Below are 25230 nucleotides of genomic sequence, written 5' to 3'. Positions count from 1 at the left end.
CAGAGTACGCTTTATCCTGCGTATATCCCTATGCAAAGGAGGCAGGTGGTGTAAATTCTCACTTTGTCAGTATTTTAATTGGAAATAAATGCCTGATGCCACCTGCACAAAATAAATAAACAAATAATGTGAATACTGCTCATATGACAGTTTTTGTCTCCCTGAATCAGTTACTGATCAACACATGACACATTACAGACTGTTATTGTGGCTTTTAATTCTAATAGGAGAGACTCAGGTGAATGGACTTTGAGGACAAAATTTGGAAAAGTACATTTAAATTTGTATTTCAGTTTCATTTATAGATTCACTCAACTCTAAATGATTGGGGGGGGAATTGCAAATGTAAAGGAATGTCTATTGATGTTAATACACAGGTGTTAAGATTAATTGAATGGTGATAAATTTACATTGCAAATGTGATAAATCTGCTCCAGTTCTAATGTTACTGTAATGACTATCAGCTGCAAGCATGAGGACAGAAGAAAGCTGTTAAAAGCTCCATACTCCCGATGCATGGAAAATATATTCTCTCAGCAGTTTATACACTGCTTGATATTCATTTATGGAGGTATCTTTTACACAGGAACTTTCCATTCTATAAAAATTTACTTAGAAATGTTTTATTTGTAAATGACACATTTTGATTATCAAGGCTGAATACTTACTCATTAAGCTTCCTGATAATATGAACATCTATGGGCATTGTTCAGGGTACTTTTCATCCTCTCTCTTCCCCTCTTTTTTTTTTTTTTTTTTTGTCAGCTCTTTCTTTTCTAGCAGTTTCCTGCACTGCAGCAAAGTCACTGCTGACAAAGCACAAGTCAACAATACCAGTGAAAATAGGAATCTAAGAGATATCTGATATTCCTAGTACTAAATTAAATGGTTCATCTTCATATAACTTTTTGTTTTACCTTTCATATGTACTGTTTAGCAACCAAGAGAGAAAGCAAATAAATGACGCTCAATATGCTTGAAAATCAGTCCTGTGCAGTCAGCAAACCTAAATAATACAGTATCCAAACACACATAGCGTAAGGTTTCCCACACCACTAATGGAATGTGAGGTCCTTTGGTAAAGACAGCTAGATATTACTTTTATTTATTTTTTTATATTTACCATGAAACTACTTAGCATAAATGAGCACAGAGACAGCCACATGGAAGCATATATGCTTAACATCTATGTGAATGCTGGGGCAATAATAAAGTGAGAGGTCGCTTAAGTCTGTTGAAGCATCTTCCTCACCTGGAAGGCGTGGACAAAGGTATAGTAGAACTGGATGAGCTGGGTATTGGTGGGGGATGCACTTCATCCTCATAAAGTTGGAACCTGATCCTCTCTGTCTTTGCCTTCACCTTCTGAGATACTGCTGGTTTTTCATGGATGGCAGTTCCCTCCAATGTGCTTGTTCGCACACTCAAGGTGCTTTTCTGTCTGGAGGCGTCTCGGCTTATGGGAAAATGGAAGGCTGTGAAGGAAGGTCTATACTGGGAAGCAACAGGCTGAAAGTTTTGAATCTAGCCAGTGCATTGGCTTATGTGGCTACTGCCTGAAATGTGTGTGTTCATCATTAGTATCTATAAGCTTTTTTTTTTTTGGCCCTAAATATTTTATTGCTACATCTGGATGGTAATGATCCTTCTCATTTTTGGACTTTCAGAAAGGAGTTATTGCTCAGCTTCTCTGGCTTACAGACCAAATTCATTTCATGTATCATGATATTTTCTCAGACTAAAATCAGTGTGCAAAGCACCAGAGCAAGATAGTTAGACACCCTAGCTTGAGGTACAGCAGTTTTTGACCAAAAATTTGATTTAAGATTGACTTGTTCCTACTGCAGCTGACAAAACACACCACTGTAATGCTAATAACTAATCAGTCTGTGTGCAACAGTGTTGAACAGATCACACACTGGCCTAGAAACATGGAAGCACACAGGAGAAATGATTTTTTCAGATCTTTCCTACCCTTTTTTGCCTCCCACTCCACCCTTCTCCCTCCCATCCTCCAAGCTTATAAAAATAGCATTTTTTTAATATATATATTTTTTTCTCCTCTGTGGTTTTCCTGTTTGTTCTTTAAGCCACAGTGCATAGAAAGCACAATGATTCATGCAGTCTAGAAGGAGCTCTGGAGTTTGACTTGTCTGATCCCCTGCTCGTTTCAGGGGTAACTTCTAGGTTAGATACATGTGTAGCATCTATTTGAGTTTTGTAATGCAGTTTTGTATTTCAAAGTTGCTCTGGTACTTACTTCCATCTCCTCTTCAAAACACAGTTTACATAAGGCCTAAGAATTAGCTGACAGAAATGTTCCTCTCCTCCCTTCTGCAGGACTGGCTATCTCACTATCTTTACGAAAATGCAAAATTAGGGCTTTTCTCCTTCACGGGAAATGCAAGAGATGTAAAGATGTCTACTAATGGTTAGAATTTATAATGAAATATTGTTATGGTAAGATAATTAATTAATTTTGGTGGATGTAACATTGCTCCAAAGTAAATGAAATTGGTGGTTTGAAAGGCTTATAAAGTAATACATTTCTCCAGGTAGGGAAAATGAAATGGAAAAGGATGACAATAGAATTATTTAATCAACTCTCTTATAGATTGGGGAAAAAACAATACAAAACAAAAACCTTGCTACTAGTATTTAAAGTAACTAATGCTTTGAGTTCAGAAATTGTCCCTAGTTCTAAATTTTTGCTTTACTTCAAAAATGTAATACATTGTATTTAGCCAGGCCCCATTTCTATATTGAGTAAAAAGAGTACAATTTTACAATGTACAATTTTAATGTTTAGTATTTATTCAATTTTATCAAACAATGACATCATTTTTTAATGTCTTATCTTAATAAAGCCCACTTTATTTGGACAAATTAACTTGGGAAAATTATACACTAATATTATAGTTCACACTTCTGCTAGGACTTTACAGTCTATATTAATTAAAAATATGAGCTTATATCTATTACATTCCCCCCACAGCTTTACCACACTTTAAAATAAGAGAGATTATAGTGCTCTAGAGTGATCTTTCTATTTTACTGCTCTCAGAGGCTTTCTGTAATATCCCTCACAATATGGACCTCAAATTTCCTTTAGAAATATTATATAAAAGGTCTGGAGTCTATGTCATACTGGTATTTCCCTGATAATAAAAGCTGTGTTACACCTAAGAACACATCTTTATTTAGAGAAGGATTTTTTGTTTTGTTCTATTTTGTTTTAATCTTTGGAAATTAAAATGACACTGATGCATTTCAAAATGAGAGATTATAGAACAGAATAATAAACTTGTAGAAGTTCACTGAAGCTTTTCCAGCAATGGAAACATTAATTTAAAAGTGAAGTTTTTTAAAAACAAATTAGGTTTCGAGAAATACTAAGGGAAATAAAAAGATTTTGAGTATATTAAGAATTTTGCATGTGTGTAGCACTTCCCTTACAAGCTGCTCACTTGTCAACACAGGCATGAATTCACAATCTAGTTTTATGTCCAAGCGCAAATATGCTCCTGTGTTTTCTGTTTCTTACACATTGGTGAACACTGATCTGTACATTGAACCCAATTATAAACCAAACTGTCTATATATTTTATTCATGGTCTTTAGGAGTCAAAAATAGATTCCTGAAGTACTGCAGAAAAAGGAGCTGCTGAGAAAGGGTGGGTTAGGCTATTTGTCTTTGATATGTCACAGGTTAATATTGGGTAAACAGCCCTTAGGTCAGATGGCGAGTGCAGAGGATGCCAAATATTAGGCAGTGAAATGGCAGATTAACAAGCACGTCTATGTCAACTATAAGCCTACTCCAAATAAAATTTCATGAAAAGGCAGAAGATCTCCATTTCGATGTTCCTGCATAGACCAAAGAAAATGAAGGAAACATATTATAAAAACAGGATCATCGTATTATTTACAAATATTCATATTCTTTAGCTGATTGAAAATTTAATTTTTATTTAAACTTCTGCCACTTTCCCGCTTGGGGGAAAAAAAATGTTTATATGCAATTCAAGATTTTTTTTTCTTCAGAAAATTCTGATATATTTCTTGATCCTTCTGTTATCTTACTAACAGAAGCCATTTTTTTTTAATCAGTCCTGAAAGTTTTGCTCATTGTTCAAAATATGTCAATACTCACTATACTTTTATATTTTATTTTTTATCCCCATATTTCCTAGATGTGGATAGTTTATTTCAATACAAAAATTCTGTCTTAGTATGAATCTGTATTGTTTAAAATAATTCTGAGTAAACCAAATATATATATATATTTTTTTGTAAAAATTAGAATTTCTAGGTTAATATCTCACAACAATTTGAAACATTTTGAAATGAATGTACCTGGATGATTTTTAATTCTGCAAATTTTATTTTAGTTATTTTTAGGTGTGGTATGCCTCATCAGTGCAAGTTCATAAGAAATGCTTTGAGCAAGGATAAGAGTTCAGGAATATTTAATCCCACAAAAGTCTGCCAAATGCTGAGGCATAGATTCTATCTTATTCTTTCTTGTCTCTCAGACTTTTTTTTTTTTTTTTTTTTTTTTTTTTTTTAAGAAGGGAAGGTTTGTTTTGTTGCCAAGAGTAGATTGTTACGGTAGACGTGGAGCAGTTTGTGAGATGCAGTGGAAAGATCACTAGGACCACATTCAGTTTATTTTAAGCATCCTTTAGCTCACCTTGGTAGCATTAACAATCTGCAGCTGTAGTAGATTTATTTATTTATTCTTTTATTTAGAATAATAATTTATTTATTATATATTCTTTAATTTATTTATTTACATTCTACATTAAAGAATGCTATGAAGAGCTATGGATTTTCTTTTAATTTGAAATCTGTTTGGCAAAAGGACTATATTTTCTGTTTTGTTTTGATCATCCAGATAGCTCAGTTAATGTCTGTGATCCCTAGGTTTCTTATTAGAGTAGAAGTAAATAATCATTATAAGAATGACTAAATTATCACAATTTCTTGTCAAAGCTTTTAAAGAAAAAAATGTAAACTTAAAGGTAGCTTAAATATGGCAGTGATGTGAAGAAGAAGCTAAGAAATATAAAAATAATAGATGAAAAAATTAGTGGAAAGAATTTTAGAATTGCCACACATACTAGAAGAACATATATGCACTGCTCACATATCTTATTTCCAAATTGATATCACTTAAGCTAAAACAAATATACATGTTTCTCTACCTTTCATCATGGACAATTTAATTAAAATATCTACGTAGTGTTTTGCAACATGTAGGAAAATGCCACCACATACCAAGAAGGAGGATACAGAGAACAAGATAAAGAACAAAACATCCAATCATTCCTATCAAGGAAATTTTATGAAATATTGATTTCAGCTCTGTTCACACTATTTCTTTTTTGCTCCTCCTCCATTCAAAAATATAAATTAAGAATAAAAATTTTAAGTTACATAGGGTCAACTGTAATACCCATAAAAGAGGGACTTATGTAAGCTAAAATCTTGATGAGGTAGAATTACTTGAAACTCTGTTTAGATTAGAGAAAAGAATGCAGGAGACAGGAGCAACAGGTAGTAACTGTTGCAGAAAGGAGACTCAGTCAGTTCTGTTCACTCACTTTTAATAGGACAAACAAAGAAATTGAATGACAATATGTATAGAAAATGCCTAAGAAGAAATTATTTTACACAGTGTATAATTAACCTGAGGAACTTGGTGCTATGATGCATTGGTGGAAACAGAAACTTAGCAGACAGAATCACAGAATGGTTTGGGTTAGAATGACCCCTAAAGATCATCTAATTACAACCCCCCTGCCATGGGCGGGGACACTTTCCGCTATATCAGGTTGCTCAAAGCCCCATCCAATCTGGCTTTAAACACTTCCAGGCATCCACAGCTTCTCTGAGCAACCTTTTCAAGTGCCTCACCATCCTCAGAGGAAAAAAAAATTCTTTCTTATATAATGAAAAACAACTTTTTTTTCTTCCCTTTCTCTCTCTCTTTTTTAAAGCCATTCCCTCTTGTTCTATCACTAGACAAAGAGTCTCTCCCTAGTTTTCCTGTAGGACCTCTTTAGGTACCGGAGAGCTGCTATAACGTCTCAAAAAATCTAGATCTTCTAGATCTAAAATTAAGAAAATACTTTCTTCTATGAAATGAATTTCTGCCTTATTTATTTATTTATTAATACTTGGGGATAATAAGGACAAACAGGACCCAGTACAGTGTTGAAAATAATTCAGGGGATGGAAACGTTTATGCTTTTGGAGGCAAGATGAACACTAGATGAAGATTTAAGAACTCTATTTGTGCCAAGCTTATTCCATGCCATGTCCTGTGAGATTTTATCAGTGGGAAAGCACAGAAATCATTAAACCAGTTCCTGGTAGAGATGGGATGTTGATCTCGTATGGGCTACAATCTTTCTCTGAGAGAATCATGGAAACTTCTATGTTGGAAAAGACCATCAAACCCAACCATCAACCTGACTTACTGGATCTAAACTAAACTAAAGCTTAGTGCCACATCTAAGCCTCTCTTAAATGCCTACAGGGATGCCTATTCTACCAATTCATTTGGCAGTTCATTACAACTCTTGACCACCAATTTCTCTTGAATTGAAATTGTTCTTAATGTCCATTTTAGGCCTCCCCTGGTGCAACTTGAGACTGCTGATGACAGCATTCCTTTCTGTTAGGTCATTTATGTAGAAAGTATTTAGGGATCTGAGAATATCTGAAGTTCCTAATCTTTATAAAAATCTAAGTTAGAGAATGGTGGAGAAAATACAGTTGTTTCTTTTATAGCTGTTCCCTCATTTTAGCACTGAAAGAGTTAAGAGAGTAACAGAAAGAAGGAGATGGTACTTAAAAGAAGGAAATATATAGTAACTTATCTGTCTCTGTCATCATACACAGATATATACAACACAGTATCAAATCTACCTAAATCATACCTGAAAAGTGTTTGTAAACACTTCCAGACACAGATTTTGCTTCAGCTTAGTTGTTGAGGGTGTTTCCTTCTTAATGTCTAACCTAATTATATTACTAGTCTATTACATTTTAACTAGCCTCTGATTACCCTTAATTTGTAGAATTTGCCTTAGAATGAATAACACAATTCAGGTGAGCACCAGATGCTATTTAAAAAAAAAACAAATAAACTGAACAAAACCCAAAGTTTACTAATTGAAAAGGTAATCTTGTAAATATGAACAGAATGAAAACTTTAAACACAGTTCCTTGGAAGAGTAATTCTAAAGAATGACAAGTTTGTCCATCACATTCCAAAAATGTTTAATTCTTTCACAAACACTAATGATTTTAAAATCAATGGTGATTAACTGTATCACTGCTCGCAGACATGACATAAACAAGCAATTGGTGCACTACTGTGTCCTTGGTGATTTACTGTGGGAGAAGTCTTTATTGATTGTTCACATCTCTTAAAGTTTTTGAAAGTTTTACCTACTTTTTTTTTTTTTTTTAGGTTATATTTTCAGTACAAATTTAAAATATGAAATTGTGAAGTAATAATTAAGAAACTGAAAATTGATGGCACACATTTGAATTAAAACAACAACAACAACATTTTAAGTGTTTTATAATTCTGTGTGATTCTGTGATAACGGTTGCATTTTCCTGTAATTTTAAAGCTCAAGCTATTTTCTATTTCTGGACCTGAGATAAAGGGATTCAAATTCTAACAATATAGGAAACTGTCAACTCTAGATTCCTGAAATGCAGAAAATGTTACCCCTGCTGCAGTTTTACTAGAGTAAAAGCAAACAAACAAACAAAAAGGAAAACAAACAAACAAACAAACAAAAGCACAATAAAAGCAATCTTTTTACTTCCAGCTATTTTGCAAGGAAGAATTTCTGAGTGTGAAAATGATAGCAAATTGATTACACTTGTATAATTAATACAGTATTTTACTGTGTGATCTATTACTCTGCTCTGAGATCAGCCATTTAGAGAAAACAATTTAATATTGTTTGCCCACAATGCTAGCACAATCCTTACTGACAAACAGAAAATTCATTAGGTACCTATGTATTTTCCAGCTAGGGTATGAATCATCCTTTAGGATTTCTATTTCTAAAGAGAGTTCAAAAACTATCTATAACAAAGGAAGTGAGAAATCATAATGTGAGCCTTTGTCTCCTAGATCTTGAGAATTTCAGGTTCAGAGCAAATACGTCAATATGAAGATTAACAACATTTATCTATAGTTGATTCATTTATCACTTGCTTCAGTCTCTGCTTTTGTGTTCATGAATTGGAATGTGTGTTGTTCTCAGCTGAACTTCTATGCTTCTGTGTTTCACAGCAATTAACATCCCTGACATCCTATCTCAAGATAAGATTTTCATCTCAGAAGATTCGTAGGAAGTGAATTGCAGTCTCATAATTAAGTCAGCTTTTTGATAATGACCCATTCTAACAAGGGCTAAAGGAAGCCCATTTCTTTCCAGTTACTAGCCTCGCTAGTCTTTGCAATTTACATAATAAGTGGAGTGCTATCAACAACATCACCTGAGTATCTCAAGACTTTGAAGGTTTTTGGAAAGGTAATTAGCTAGATATAAGTAACCCAAGTCATCTTGGAAGTATGGGAAGTAGTTGCAGTATGCAGACATAATGTACAGTGTTTTGTTTTTAATTAGACTTTATATGTGAAGCAGTCAAGGATTTATAAGGAAAAGGTGGGAGGATCTGGAAAGCCCTGAAAGTTCCTCATGAGTGTAGCTTGGCGTGGTGTTCATGTTCTGTGCCAAAGCGTCTGTTAGCAACAGCATGTCTGCTGTCTCACTATTCACATGGTGGTTGTATCCATCCTTTGTTCATTCAAAAAGAACAGGTAAGGTATTTGAGTGCCACTTTATATGCATGATAACATAAACATCTAACTTCATCAGATGTTCTCCATACTGGTGGTATCTGCAAGAGACTCTTTCATGGTGGATTTTTTAACAATATTGATTGCAACCTTAGTTCACCTTAGTTCCAAAAAAACATTGACTAGGGGGGATAGAAGTCTCCAAAAGGGGAGGCTGTCTACTATAGCGTTATGGTGAGGACTAATCACTTACAGTAGTAGGTTTTTTTGAAAAGCTGGTTCTCATTCTGGATCAGGAATTGCTAAAAAATTATCCCAACTGTAGCCTTAGTATTTCCTAGTGAAATAAAAAAAAAAAAAGGTTGTTATCAGTGAAAATGTTCTATCTGAGAATAAAAGCAAAAAAAGCAAAAAAAAAAAAAGCACTGGTAGCCAGCACAGTATTTTTTTTTTTCTGTTGTTCCAGCTTAAGTGTCCAAAGAGATTGTGGATTAGTAATTTTCAAAGAAAACAGATGTTAAGAAATATTCAGAGAATGTTTTTTTTTTTTTTTTTTTTTTTTTTTTAATTTCTTCTTTTAAAATGTCTGAAAGAAGTCATTGACTCCAGAAGAGTATCATCTTTCACTGATGTGAAGACTTACAGAAATAGTTGCAAACTGGTGCATAATTTTGTGATAGTAAGTCATGACAGTGTTGTGAAAATCTAAACGTACTTACAGCAATGCTTGTTCTAATTAAACAACTTTTATTTATGTGTTTATTTATTCATTTACATTGAATTAAAATCCACTTCAAAATTCACATAGTGAGAACTGGTTTGAAATATATAACATGAATGTTTTTTATAGTATAGGAGAAAACAATTCAATGACTGGATTTGAAATTTCTGTTTTTTCTTTCATGTGATCTTATCAGAAAAGAGACTTTGAAGGAGCTTTGCATTTAAGAAGAAATATAATCTATTACCTAGCCTTACATTTACTGAAAATGGATGGGAGGCTGGTTGTGGGAAAATATTTTTCTCTTAAAATAAGTGGGAATGTCAGGATTGCTCTTGATAGTTGATAAATGGCATTCAGTCAAAGCAGTGTTCAAAGGTACTAAAAATAATCATAAATTACTGGCTAGATTTGGATTTATTTGTTAAAATGTCTTATGTTAAAATAAAACTGTCATTGTCTTTGAAAGGTAAAGCCAACTATAAGATCTGCTACTATTGTCCATTTACATAAATACATATTTCTAAATGACATTAAAATTCAGATTACCAAATATTGCACAGTAAGTTCTGAACTCTGGTAGTATCAGTGCAGGTGGAGTGATAGCAACATGCATCAGCAAAGCATAAGAAAAAAGATATTTAAGGAGATTCTGAGGTCTAATTTTTGTCAGTATATTTTACCACAGAGGATATAATCAAACTCTGTAAAACATGTAGGTTAATGAATCACAGAATCACAGAATTTTCTAGGTTGGAAGAGACCTCAAGGTCATCGAGTCCAACCTCCAACCTAACGCTAACAGTCCCCACTAAACCATATCCCTAAGCTCTACATCTAAACGAACAACATTATAAATACTTCTGTTCATTTGTGAATACTCTTATGGAAAGTAATTATTTCACTGAAAAATCTACTGAAATTAAGTTAAAATAAACAAAACAATGACAAAAAAACAGAAGAAATAATAATAAAAAAAGATGAGACTAATATTTTTTACTCGCCCACATATTTGTTTTGACATAAAAATTCCTTATCAGGTTGCCAGGAAATATATGCATATTTTCCCCTTAATTTGTCATTGGTTCTATCACCATAAGTAGTGATTAATTTTTCTGTTAATTTTGTAGCACATTTCCATAGGTGTTCTCTGCCTGCTTAGGGATTTTTTTTATTATTAATATTTTTTTAATTTCACTTCTCGTGTATAATACAGCTAGTGAGAATATTTTATTTTTGATGCAATACTCACCTTCTATATTTCTAAATTGTCTGGGAGTTTGAAAATATAACACTATATATATATATATTTTTAATACTAAAAAAAAAAAGTGAAAATTTATAAGTATTGTTCAAGTGCAAAATGTACTGCATCCATTAAGTGTTTCTGTAGTGGTACAACTACAGTTGCAGAATCTGCTTCCTCTGAAGTGTTACTTTTATTTTCCTTCTTCTATATATTCTACTATATAGTAGAAATAATATTTTCTTCTTGTTTATGTATAGAGAGTTTTTTGTTTGTTTGTTTGTTTTCTTCCCCTCTGTGTTCATTTAAACCAGGCAGAGATGTCAGCTAATCACACAAATACAAAATAAATAATCATGATATTTCACAGAATCGTCTAGGTTGGAAGAGACCTCCAAGATCACCTAGTCCAACCTATTTGTTTCTTGAGTTACTGGGGATACTGTTTCCTGCTTTGCTGGTATTTCTTTCTTTCTTTTTTTTTTTTTTTTTTTTTTTTTTTTCCTCCACTCTTAGTCAACTTTCCAATACTTTTCCAGGTATTCCATTGGAAGCTGTAACTGCACATAAAAGCTTGTTTTGGACTAGCTGTTTAACACAGGTACAGAAGGTTTAGGAGATCCAATTCCAATTAAACAAGGTGAAGTGATTTTCGTACAATGTTTTCAACCAGAGAGTTATAAGACAGCATCATATATGGCTCTGGGGGTATGAAACCTTCCTCATTCATATTTATTAGATGCATCTGGCACTTCCTTATAATTTATATGCAGTAAATTTCTATAATAAATACTAAATATACATACCACACATTTACTATCCTGCTATTATGTCTTTTTGATAATTTAGTGGTAGATATGCTTTGCATTTCAAATATTTTCTTATACTGACTTTATATAACCATACGTGGAACTGTGGCTTAGTATGATTACTAATTGCTTAGGAAAACATTCCTTTCTGTATTCATGAGATCAGAAAGAGCTGTTTGGTTTCTCTGTGCATGTTAGAGGCAGAATAATGATGCGGTACAAAAGATAAGAAAAACAAGATAATAAACAGTAAGGTATAAACTTTTTTTTTTTTTTTTAACTTATTGGAACTGAGGGAAGAGTTACTCTTTAGTGCAAAATAAACCTCTTCTAGAGTGTTTGCCAGCCTTTATTTAGTAGTGTGGCTTATTATGCCACAGACTGTCTGCACGGCCTTGTTTGAGATGCTCACTGCTGGAGTTTGAGAGAGGTTGTGGTCAAGCAGAAATGTTCTGTGTTTTTTCCATGGGAAAGATTCAGTAACAATGATGGAAATTCAGTGTGCACACTGCTCCTGCCTGGCCTGGTGCAAATAATAGGGATTAGTGAGAAAAAGGTGCAAGTGTTTCCTGCATGCAATATGTCTGCAGCTGCTCCTGGATGCAGCCTTGTGGCTGTATTGCAGGAGGGGGAAAAGTTTCTTCTTCTTCCCAAACATCCTTTGGACAGTGTGGAAACTAATCCCTGACAATGCAAGCAAAGTAGATGTCACTGTATGTACTGAGTTAAACTCAGCAAAAAAAAAAAAAAAGCAGCATTGCTTTGAAAGTGCCAGAAATTAGCTAGGTATTTTGCAACAGTTGAAACATCAGTGCTAATGATGGCAGTAAACACTTTCCTATAATGTGATGTCAGTGAAATAGCTAGTTAAGACTAGCAGGTGGAATCTGCTTGCTGTTGTATGAACCCTGTCAGTGATACTAATTCATTATGCTTTTATTTTTGATTTGCATGGGTCAATAATTCTGGCAGCAATAAGAAATTATTACAGAAAAGCATACTGTTGGTAATGCTGTTTTCATCCTGATCTCAGGTGAACTGGAATCTCGGTGTCATGTTGTTCTGTCTTCTTTGCTGAAATAGCTATTTGTGGAGCTGATGCTGATGACGTGTTCAGGTTAAGTACAGTCATACATCAGGAGCTCAGCCTTTGCTAGGATGAGCAGGAAATTAATTTGAAAACAAATGGAACAGGAGACATAGAGTAGCTGTTAAAAAGATGACAGAATAACTAAAATGTGTCTGCAACATGTCTAGGGAAGTGGAACAGAGGAAAATATTGAAGTCATAAATACAGAAGGTGCAAACACTGATTCATTGAAGGATGATATCGAAAGCAAAGCATCAGGTTGAATTCTTAGATTCATGTTGCCAAGGTGTAGAGAGCTAGTGGGTGGAGGGTGGTGTCAAGTTATTTTCATCACTGTTTTTGATACTGAAATGTGTGTTACTTGAGACATTAAAATTAAACTTTTAAAAGGAATAGAAATGAGCCCTTAATTTGGTTACTGAGACTGTTCTATGGGCCAAATCCCATAGATGGAGACAAATGGGTTGTGGGATCTCAAATACTTTCAGTCTTTCAGTAACAAGGGGACAAAAGTGGTGCAACTTGAAAGGCTGTTATTTTGTTAGTGATTCTGCCACTGGTTCTGTTCCTATTGTGTAAGAAGTTTGGGTTCGATTCTCTGTATGTTAAATGGATGGAGCCTTGCAAAATGAATTTATTACTGAACAAAGACTTTGTGAATCAGTATGCTCACAACATTAATATATATATATATATGTATCAACTGACAGCAATGTACAACTTTTTAGTTACCAGAGATTTAAAAATTGTTATAACTTAGAGTTGAGAGGGAAGGAGGGGAAAAGGAGGGAATTGAAACAAACATTTCCCCATCTCCCCTATGTTCTCCAAAAATAAACCAACCAAACTTCACTACTCTAGTGCTTGTCCACCAGAATTAAGACACCGAACATGGATTTACGGAACTGTTTGCTTTTAGTCAGCAGTGGTCATCAACTGAATGAGAATGAAAGGAAAACAAACAAAAAATGCACAGGCTTTGAGATTAATGCAGATTTTTTTTTATTATAACACTTAAATGCAACATTTCATAACTTCTGTTTTGAAAATTGTTCTTTCCTAAATTTTGTTAAATTTAGAGGCTGAGATTTTGCTATAAAAATGCACACAGCTTTTAATGAAGATGATTATTTTTTTCCTTCAAATAGTGATGTATAAAATTTTGTCCTTACTGAGTGTATTTATGAATAAAGAATGAAACATGAGTCTCTATTAAATAAAGTTTCAGATCTTGTATTGAATATTGCAGTTTGGTCTATATAAAGAACTCTCTGGAACCATATATTCCAATAAGTAGTGACGCATACAAAAATAATAGGGCTTTTACCAGTGTTAAGAACATTAAGGCTCTGGAAATACACATAAACACTTCCTTGTGAGATCTGTTGATGAAGATGGTTCTCCATAGAAGAGAATAAGGTCTGTAATTTTGAAACATGCTTTTCAACTCAAATGAATATAATATATAATATGTGTTTTGTTCTGATGTGCAAAATCATTCATATTTGAGATTTATTCTGAAATCCTTTTTATCTCAGGAGGAAAACCTCTTTTGTGGAGGTAAGGTACATTTATGGCAAAGTATGTTTATTTTTTTACATTATGGGTCTTGGTGTGCTGCATATTCAAAGCTCTTATTCTATGCTGCATTAGGTACCCTTCAAGATTCTTGCTTCATCTCTGAGCTGTATAAAATTGTATATATATAATGCTATTAAAATAGCAACCATTAAGACATCTTTCCGACCACGTCAAAATGCTTTTTTACTACATTTGTTTCAGGTAGTAAGAACTACCTTAAGAAGGAGAGTGCTTCCCATTAGATTAGCAGGTAGTCAGCTAGGTGCAGCTGAAGCAAGGGTACTTCCCATGCCAGCATATATATGCTGGTGGTCAGTATATGCTGATGGTCAGCGTCTATGCGAGGTGTGTGGAGGTGTGCTGGGGTGTGCTGGACTGTACCCTATTTAGGTCCTTAGCGGCAAGATATACTTCTCAGCTGTCCATGTGTCATTGTCTGGGAAGGTGTGCAGATCTTCTGAACATATTGGTGGAGCTAGGACTGGTCTCTGTGTCTGGACTCTTTTGCATTTAGGACTGTGTACACCTTGGTCATAGCATGGACATACTTTTTGGCTTCTTGAATGACAGTTAACAATCCTCACATTATAACTTATGTTCAGTCTGCAGCTCTCAGATGATTGCACTTGTTATGTATAATCTAAACTTTCTATATCTCAGGAGGACACAGATCTTCATTAATTTGTGAATTTTCTTTGGATAACTGGTAGAATTGAATGGGGATGTAAACCGAGAAGTGGCTAGATATTATAGCTTTTTGTCATATGGCTTTTAAACTCTTTGTTATTATTACCAATTTGTTATAATAATAATTAATGTTATCTTTAAAATCTTGATTTATGGTCAGAGATATATATCCCTCAGGGCTGAGAGGGAAACATTCAGAATATGTGGCAATGAGGGTTTTATTTTTTTTAAATTCACGTTCCTTTTGTGTTGCTTTATTTTCCAGGTTGTCATTATTTATTTATTTTTTTTAAGAACAAATTCTTCCGTTCCACTAAACTTCTTATATTTTAAATTTATTGATTTCTCAGGTCTGTGGGAGCACCAGCATTGTTTCATAATAATAGTTTTTTTATGTTGTTAGCCAGAAAGCAGAAATACATTTTTTGAAGTGACTCATGCAGTCTTCAGGTCATCAGGAAAAAATGTTAAATGTTTTAAAAACATTGATTCCAAGGTACGCCTAAAAGCCTAATCTTTTACATTCAGTTTGGAATGCTGTTGCTCCTGTTGATATGTGCTCTTCTATCTTTAATCATTTTTTTTACACTCATCATCGTCATAATTGTTTTCCATTGAAGCCTCTATTTTAAATCTTCAAAATGTATTATTTCTATTTCATCTTTCTTCATTGAATATTCATGTCTAGAATAAGTCTTATTAGAGCTTATAGTTTTTTCCTGTAGGCATCCTAAATGTCTAAATTACGATGTTATTTCTAATACTAGGTTCATTTTTGCTTTTTCTCATAGAATTTTCTCCTGCCAATCAGATACTGAAAGTTTCTGCTCTTTTTTTTTTTTTTTTTTTTTTTTAAAAAAAAAAAAAAAAAGAGCATTGTAGGAAGATCTGGAAATCCATTTGGATGATTTCATTAGGTCCTCAGTTTGCAGCTCAAAATAGTGAATTTGTCTTTATATTTTACTGAATATGTAGACTTCAATATCTGGAGGTTTTCTTTTTGTCTAGTTGGATTTAAAATTACAAAGATGTATCTGTTCATTCTGGCCTTAATTTAATTCACTTCATTTTATTTTATTATTTTTGTTTCCAAGACCTGAAGTACAAAATTCCTTTTCTCATTGCTAGGATTTCTTGTTCTGCCTCAGTGTTCATTGTATAAAGGGTAGATTTTGCATGAGAACAGGTTGATTCATTTATGCTGGTATAATGCATACACATTTGTTTCTGAGCTCTCTAAAATCCTGGTTTGCATCAAAATTCTGGAGCATTCACTGTTCAGTATTATGCTCTGCCAAAACAATCAAGCTATCTAGGGTGTGATCTATCTATTTTTATATATCCATCTATCTAAGTATACATTTATATGTATAAAGCTATATGTAAATAACATGTCTAAAGCTATATGTAAATAACACCTATATACATAAAAGCTTTGGATATAGCATAGCTATTAACAGATAGAAAAATATTGACTATTGTGAACATATGGCAACTCCCAGACTCTACAGTAATGCACATTTAATTCAAAGTATTACCTTTCAGTGGACCTCACACATCTGGAAGACCAAATTCTGCCTTCTTTCTTGGGACCAAAATCCTACTGTTTTTAGTGGAATGTGGAAAACACTGTTAAGATTATAAGGAGATTGTTCATCTAGTGCATTAAACAACTTGTGGAAGTGGAAGAAAAATATACCTGCATCAGGTTCTTCTATGAAGCTCAAAATACTTGGTGCCTGAATTGATCAACGTTTTGCTATCCTCCTTGCTATATATAAATCCTCTGAGTAATTTTAGAGTGTCTAAAGGATAAAAAGTGACTTTAGTAAAGGCATGAAATTTCAGATAAATTACTATTACCATAGTAGGGATATCAAATGGTCAACAAAAATGTTAGAATGATGTCACAGAAATTTATTCTCCCCAAAGTTGGTCTATTTCTAGCTAGCAATCCACCTTCTATGAAAGATGAACTTCACTGTCAAATTAAAATGCTATAACTGAGAGGAAACTTTTTCTACATTTGTCTGTTTTCTATAACTTTCTATAAGCTGCCTTGCTGCAGAGTTGGATGTATTCAAAAGAAGAACTGATTAAGCCTCTCAAATACATTACTTTCACTGGAGTTGCTTATGGGAGAACAATTCTTGCCCTGATCTCAAAGCATTCTCATCTAAAAATGAAAAGCCCATGCAAGACATTGAAAAATCTTGTCAGACAAATGAATCCTGTATCATTTTGAATGTAGTCTTCACCCACGTTTTTAGGAAACACTTAAAGCTAAGTGTCTGCATTATCATTTGCATTTCATTAGCACCTAAAGGCCTCAAGTGAGGTCAGAGCTGGAAGCATTTGAGAAATAGAAGTAGAGGATAATATATTTATCCTATCCCCAAATATCTGTCTTTAAGATGAAATAAGTAGAAAGGTGGAGAGTGGAACACTGACTCATGAAGGAGCACAGTGGATCCCTGTCACCAGAGCACAGATTTCCTGAATCCCATTCCAGTGCCTTCTTTGTTAGGCCTTGCTAATTCTAACACACCACAGATAAGGAAGAAACATAGTTCGGCCAAGGAGGAACACAGGTACCATAATATTTTCCATGAAGATTTTCATGATTTTGTGCTACTGGGACTGCAATATCATAATTTTGATGAGGGGATCAAGTGTACCCTCAGTAAATTTGCAGATGACACCAAGTTAGGTGTGTGTCAATCTGCTAAAGGGTAGGAATGATCTGCAGAAGGATCTGGAAAGGCTGGACTAATGGACTGAGGCCAACTGTATGAAGTTCAACAAGGCCAAGTGCCAGGTCCTGCACCTGGGGCACAATAACCCCAAACAGAGCTACAGGCTAGGAGATGAGTGGTTGGAAAGCTGCCTGGCGGAGAAGGAACTGGGAGTATTGGTTGATAGTCGGCTGAATATGAGCCAGCAGTGTGCTCAGGTGGCCAAGGTTGGAAAGCTGCCTGGCGGAGAAGGAACTGGGAGTATTGGTTGATAGTCGGCTGAATATGAGCCAGCAGTGTGCTCAGGTGGCCAAGAAGGCCAACAGCATCCTGGCTTGTATAAGAAGCAATGTGGCCAGCAGGTCTAGGGAAGTGATTGTCCCCCTGTACTCAGCTCTGGTGAGGCCACACCTTGAGTACTATGTTCAGTTTTGAGCCCTTCGCTACAAGAAGAACATCGAGGTGCTAGAGTGAGCCCAGAGAAGGGCGACGAAGCTGGTGAGGTGTCTGGAGAACAAGTCTTATGAGGAGCAGCTGAGGGAGCTGGGTTTGTTCAGCCTGGAGAAAAGGAGGCTCAGGGCGAGCTTATTGCTCTTTATAAGTACATTAAAGGAGGCTGTAGTGAGGTGGGGGATTGGTCTATTCTCCCATGTGCCTGGTGACAGGATGAGGGGGAACGGGCTAAAGTTGTGCCAGGGGAGGTTTAGGTTGGATGTTAGGAAGAACTTCTTTACTGAGAGGGTTGTGAGGCATTGGAATGGGCTACCCTGGGAAGTGGTTGAGTCACCATCCCTGGAGGTCTTTAAAAGATGTTTAGATGTTGAACTTAGTGATGCAGTTTAATGAAGGACTTGTTGTGTTAGGTCAGAAGTTGGACTTGATGATCTTGAGGTCTCTTCCAACCTAGACAATTCTGTGTGATTCTGTGTGAAAACTGTAAAATTTTCAATTCAGAAAACATCTGATACAAACATTTGGCAGTTGATACCAAAGAAGGAAGAGATGACATTCAAAGGGATCTGGACAGGCTGGAGAAATGGGCCCATGTGAACCACATGAGGTTCAAGTCTAAATGCAAGGTGCTGCACCTGGGTTGGGGCAAACCCACACAGGAGTACAGACTGGGAGAAGTCACTGAGAGCAGCCCTGTGGAGAGAGACTTGGGAGTTCTGGTGTATAAAAGATTTGACATGAGCCAGCAGTGCATATTTGCAGCCCAGAAGTCCAATTTCATCCTGGGCTGCATTGAAAGTGATGTGACCAACAGGTCAAAGGAGGTGATTGTCCCCATCTATTCTACCCTCATGAGAACCCACCTAATGTACTGTGTCAACCTTGGGGCACTCCACAAAAGAAGGATGTGGACTAGTCAGAATGAGTCCAAAGGAAGGCTAGAAAGATGATCAGAGGGCTGGCGCACCTTTCCTATGAAAAAAAAGCTGAGAGATCTGGGCATGTTCAGCCTGGCAAAGATAAATCTCCAGGGAGACTCACTGCAGTCTTTCTGTACTTAAAGAGGTCTTCTGACCCTCTGTCCAGAGCCCTCCCCACTAGGACAACACTGCCCAAACTGTAAAGTGAGTTGTGCCCACCAGAATTTACAAGCAATAAATGAGATGGCAAAATACCGGGAAGAATTCCAAATTGCTGGCATTAAGTCATGGACTGAGAAAGTTGTGAAGCACTATCTAGACTGCAGATGTTATATTTATATTCTAAGTTTATCTGGACCAGATCCTTTGATACAGAAACAATAAATCAGTTGTGCTTCCTAAAAAGCTGAACAGTAAATAGAGGGAAATGAAAATGACACTATATGGCAATATTCACTAGCATTTCATATTATTTTCCAACAGGAGTGTTTCTCCCATACAATCACATTTCATTATTCTTTTTTTTTTTTTCTCTCTCCACTCCTCTCAATAAGCCATGAGATATAAAGTCAGAAAAATTAAAAACATTTTAATGAGAAAAATAAATAGAAAAATGAGTATATCTAATATCTAATATATCTAACATATCCCGTTATTGTTTACATTTTTGATTTAACCATATTTGAATAATGGCAACTTCTTAGAACAGCATTTTTAGGTTAATAATCACCGCACTGTAAAACATTCAGATTAAGAAAAAAGAAAAGTTTGAAATGAACTTCTCAGTCAATAATCCTTGAAGTCCAAAGAGAACAAATATGCTTAGAGATATTGTGAGACTAAATGTAAATGTAATAAATTTCTAGAGTACGAAGACCTTTGGCTATAAAAAATACCATCTAGCATTTGGTATTAACATTAGAGATAAACCAAAAAAAAAAAAAAAAAAAAAAAGACATAATTTTAATTTTTAATAGTATGTGTTTGTGTTGTTTTCTTCCTGTATTAATTATCATCAAATAGTTAACATGAGTATACAAAGTTCTGAGAATCTAAAGTTCTCTATACAATAAAACCCTTGCTTCATTCTGGTATATGTCACATTTAGTGGCATTCTTCCCTTAATTGATTAAAAAAAAATAAATATATATTTGGAAAGATAAATATATTTATAAATGTTAACTGCATGTTTATTGCAAAATAAGACTAGTTGCTTGTTTTATAAAGGAAAAAAAAAAGAAAAAGTAAGTACAAAAGAAAGAAATAAAATATATTTTAACAGAAAAACAGAAAAAATAGACTTCTGTAGAAATGGGAATAGTTGTTACTCAAGTTATAGTAAAATAAATAAGCACATCCCCCAAAGCCAGAGAAGGCTAGAGAAGTACATAATAGAAAGATATAAAAAGACATAATTAATGTTCATTCTATACTCGGAAACCATATGTGGCTTTGAAATAAAAATGCCAAACTGACAAGTTACCAGCAGGGACTGTGGCTGTTAGCTGTTGTGGTTCAAAATGTTCAAAAATAAAACTGTTATCTTTGGGAATTTACCTGTGTTGCCCAAGTGACGTGAAGCTTATCTATTTTTACAGCTAGACACATTTATATTTGAAAGTATGTATATGAATAGAGGTTTATGGAATATGAGAAACAGAGCCAGTCAGATTATTTTTTACAGATAAATACTGATTTCCAAATATGAACAACATTTTCTGAAAATGTACTTTGATCTTGTAGGAAGATGATAGTGAAATGAGGCACCTTGATGATTCTGTCCAGTGCCAGCAACTACAAAGAATCACTCTCTCACTGATTCTTCTAAACTGGTCTCAATTCTTCTAAATTGGTCCATAGGCTGTGGATTAAACATAAGAGCTGTCCCCAGAATACTAGAAATACTAGAAGGATACACTTAAAACTTGTCCAACAACAACAAAAAATAGAAAGCTTTAAAAACACAACCTGATTAAAAGAGATCAACAGCTTTGCTTCTCTCCTAGGTTTCTGTAGTACAGAATTTCTTTAGTAAAAATAATTCAGTGCTATTATTTTCAAAGACTCTGGAGGTTAAGAAATTATTCCCTTGGAACTCAGTTGGTGTTTAAACTTGTTAAAAGTTATTTGTTAAAAGTTGTTATTGGTTGCATATATATCACACGATAATGGTTTGGCTCTTTTTTTTTTTTTTTTTTTTTTTTTTTTTTTTTGGATGGGCACTGACTGTTAAGATAAAGAATTACCAGTGATAAATAGTGAATATTCAGTAGAGGATAATCCAGTCATGATGAAAACTTTTAGATGACTAATCATTCATACTACAATGTATTGAACTCCTGGGATTCACAAATATCTCCATGAATACCTAGCAGTCACCTGAGTGCTCATAAATAGTGAATAATAGGAACCCTAAAGAGCAAGTTAAATGAGTTGATTCTCCTTTTTTTTTTTTTTTTTTTTTTTTAATTCTTCAAAGAACTGATTATGATCAGTTCTTAAAAAAAAAAAAAAGACAAAAAAAAAAAAAACAGCAAAAGAATGAATAGACGAAAAGGAAAAAAAAAAAAAAGACAGCAAAAGAATGAATAGACGAATACTTATTTTCAACTTACAGTGAATTAGAGAAGTTGTGAGTTATAATATATAATATATAATATAATGAGTATTATGAGTTAGAGAAGAAGCCATTCACAGGGGAAATGACCTACAGAGTTTATTACTGTAGTTGATAACTATATACAATTTCTTAGGTAGATATTGCTCTTCTAAAAAAATGGTTGTATATCCAGTTAAAACAGCATTGTTCCTTTCATTTGTGTTAAGAGGGATATTTAAGTAATTGTCATGTTATCTTCCAATGGGATTTTGTTTAAAGAGCAATACCAGAGTAGATTATTTTAAAAACTAAAAGACAAGGGAGCAAAAAATGGAGGACAATATTTCAGAGACAAAGGCTGAATTCCATGGAAGTATAGTGGGAGAAAATAAAGAAGGTTGCAACATAAAATTATTTCATTTAGTAAGTTTGAGTAGATCTGTGTGAAAATTTCCAAAGTTTAGGTGGATACTGAGGTTTATTTTGCTGTACCAAAAAGGAAGATCGTTCACTACAATTCCATTTATACAAAAAAAAAAAGTTTGTACTAGATGTACTGGATAATTTGGGAAATTATTACTCATGGGTAATCAGGAGCTGCTAAAACAAAACTCAACATTTTTCTGTCTAGTCTGCTACCTTGCACTTAACTGTATCCACATTTGTGTCAGAAATCACAGTAACAGCCACAGTGTACATCCCCATAAAATTGTCTGTCTAGGAAATAACATGAACTAAATGAAAAAGTCAGTAAATAAGTTCTTACTGGCTGAATTATAACACAATATATGTGACATATGTTAAAATACTGAATACAAATGTGCAGTTTTCCAAGAATTCTAGGCATAAAGAGAATCTGAGTATGAGCACTAGAGTATGAGGAAAAAAAAAAGCCTTTTTTTATAGGGAAAAGATTTAAAAAAATATATTTAATATTTGGTTCAGAGGAATGAAAATACAGTCCATCTCTGAATATAATGGAGTACTTCTGTTCCCTTGTGTTGATTTGTTATCACTTTTCTGAGGAAGACATTCTGCGATGATCATTTCACCAAAGTACCCTGTTCTCCTGGGATATCTCTCTCTTTTTAGTTAGTAAAAATACTAGCTCTCTTGTCGAAAACTTATCCCAGAGTATTTTGTTGATTTCTGCAGGCAGACAAGCACATATAGTATTTCAACAAGTACACGTTTTTCTTATTAAATGGATTATCTCTGCTTCTGATTAAAATTTAGAAAATTCATAAATAGGTGACAAAGAAGAATTTTGTAAAAGTGAAAGACCAACCTTTCTTTCTCAGCTTCTTCCTCACAGATCAGCTCATCTCAGCTGCAAGTACAGGAATCTTAAATCTTGCCTCAAGTAGGTATAGTTCTCTTTATGAAATCAAATTCTGCAAGGTTAAATTGAGCCAATTTTGTGAAGATTCTTTGTCTAATATAAAGGGTAATATTACACTTACTGTGAAGAATATGTAAAATTATTGACAGCTAGATGAGGGTGCAGCCTTGTTTCTGTACTTCCAATTCAAGAAACATCTACTTAGCTGACAGTCTAAATGAACCTCTCCAGCTCCTGAATGCTGACAGTTTAAAAATATCTGCTGACTATTGCTCTCAGTGTCTGGTTTTGTCTAAAGAGGTGTTCCAAAATTTTGTTCAACATACATGTAAAATGTACTTTCTAGAAAGCTAAGGTAACGTAGTCGATATTAATAACAGCAAGCAACAAAGGAATATGAGGTAGATTGGATTGCTGGTACTGATGTCCTGATATTATAGAAAATGGCAGCATATATTCACATTCATTAATGAGTCAAACTTCATTATTTACGAAACAATTAGTGTTTGCTTTTTTGTTTGCTTTAATTTGTTGCTGCTGTTGGATGTCTTTTCTTAAAGCTTCAGTGTTTTTTGGACTCCAAATTGTTGGGAAGACAGAACAGAAGGACAAAAGGGAAAGTGCTACTTGAGCATTTTGTTCTCCTTGTCCATGTGCTCCTTGGCATTTAGGGAAGGATAGGAAGTGCAGTGTACAAACACGTTAGCTCATCTCAGGTGGCCCTTTGACTAATCTTCCTGTAAAGTGTGTTAAAGAGATGATCTCTCTCTATTCCACAGAGCACTATGGGCATATCTAGCCTAGAATGTCAGTCGAAATTTGGGGATACATAGACTTGAAAATTAAATACCCTAGAAAACGTTGTGTGCAAAAAGCTGCTGTAATCCTTTTTTGACATTTAATATCATTTAGACGTTGTAATAGAACAGTGGTTTATATTATAACTAACCACAAAGACTTCTCTCCATCAGTTAGTATAATAAAACTAAGAAATGATCAGCAAGTCTTTGTTAAGTTACTCAGAACAAACAAACAAAAAACAAACACACCAAGAAATGAAAAAAGAAATCATAAAAAATGTGGGTGATGGCTCCACATCACCCTAAAAAAATGGGTGAGGCTCCACATAACCCCTTATTATGGGAAATTTATTTCAGTGTGATGTACATAAATCAAATAACCAGCAGTCAAGTATGCATGTAAGAGAGTTTCATGACTCTTAAAGGGAGTTTGACTAGCAGCTCCCACTTTTATTTGGAGCTTTCCACAGGATGCTATGAAACTAATGTTTGTGTGGAGATACAGAATGATTCTGGGTGCAATCATCTTAGGCAACAAGGACAAATGACTACATCACACTGATGACTTTACATAACAGAGCAAACCTTTCCAAAAAAAAAAAAGGAGGAAAAAAAGAACTTGTTAAAAAAAAAAATGTGTAAAGGAACAGACCAAATTACACTTATTATTATGCTAGAGTAAATATCCTTTAAAAAATACCTGCTGAAGAAATAACAACATTCCAGAAAATGTCTGGCATGATTTTTCTTGTTGTTATTTGGTGTGGTGGTTTTACTCAGGTAGGCAGCCGAGCTCCACCACAACTTCTCTCTTACTCCCCCTCTCCTCAGAGAGGGAGGGGGAGAAAATACAACACTGAGAGCTCGAGGTTTGAGATGAGAATGGTTAATTAAACCATTTTGAGGTTTGTTTTTTTTTTTTTTTTTTTTTGAGGTTTGAAAGAGAATGGGGAGAAAAAGAAACAATAAGTCCATGCAGAAGCACAGAGAGAAGGGAAAAAAATATTCTATACTTCCCATCAACGAGCAATGTTCAGCCACATCCTGGGAAGCAGGGCCTCAAAATGTGTAGCAGTTGTTCAGGAAGACAGCCCCCTCCCTCATGAAAGCTCCCCTTTTTATTGCTGAGTGTAACATCAGGTGTTATGGAATATCCCTTTGATTTAGGTCAGCTGCCTTGGTGATGTCCCCTTGCCATCACTTGCCCACCCCAAACCTGCTGGCTCTTGGGGGCTTGGAAGGAGTCCTGATGCTGTGCCAGCACTATGCAGCAATAGACGCAACACTGGAGTAATATCAGTGCTGTTCCAGCTACGAGTGGAGAGCACAGCACTGTGTGGGCTGCTGCAGGGAAAGGTGACTCCATCCCAGACAGGCCCATCAGATTTGGTTTTGTTTATAGTTAATGGAG

This window comes from Netta rufina, assembly GCF_964035555.1.
Source record: "Netta rufina genome assembly, chromosome: 2".
Classification (NCBI taxonomy): Eukaryota; Metazoa; Chordata; class Aves; order Anseriformes; family Anatidae; genus Netta; species Netta rufina.
Note: the sequence above shows the minus strand (reverse complement) of the source record.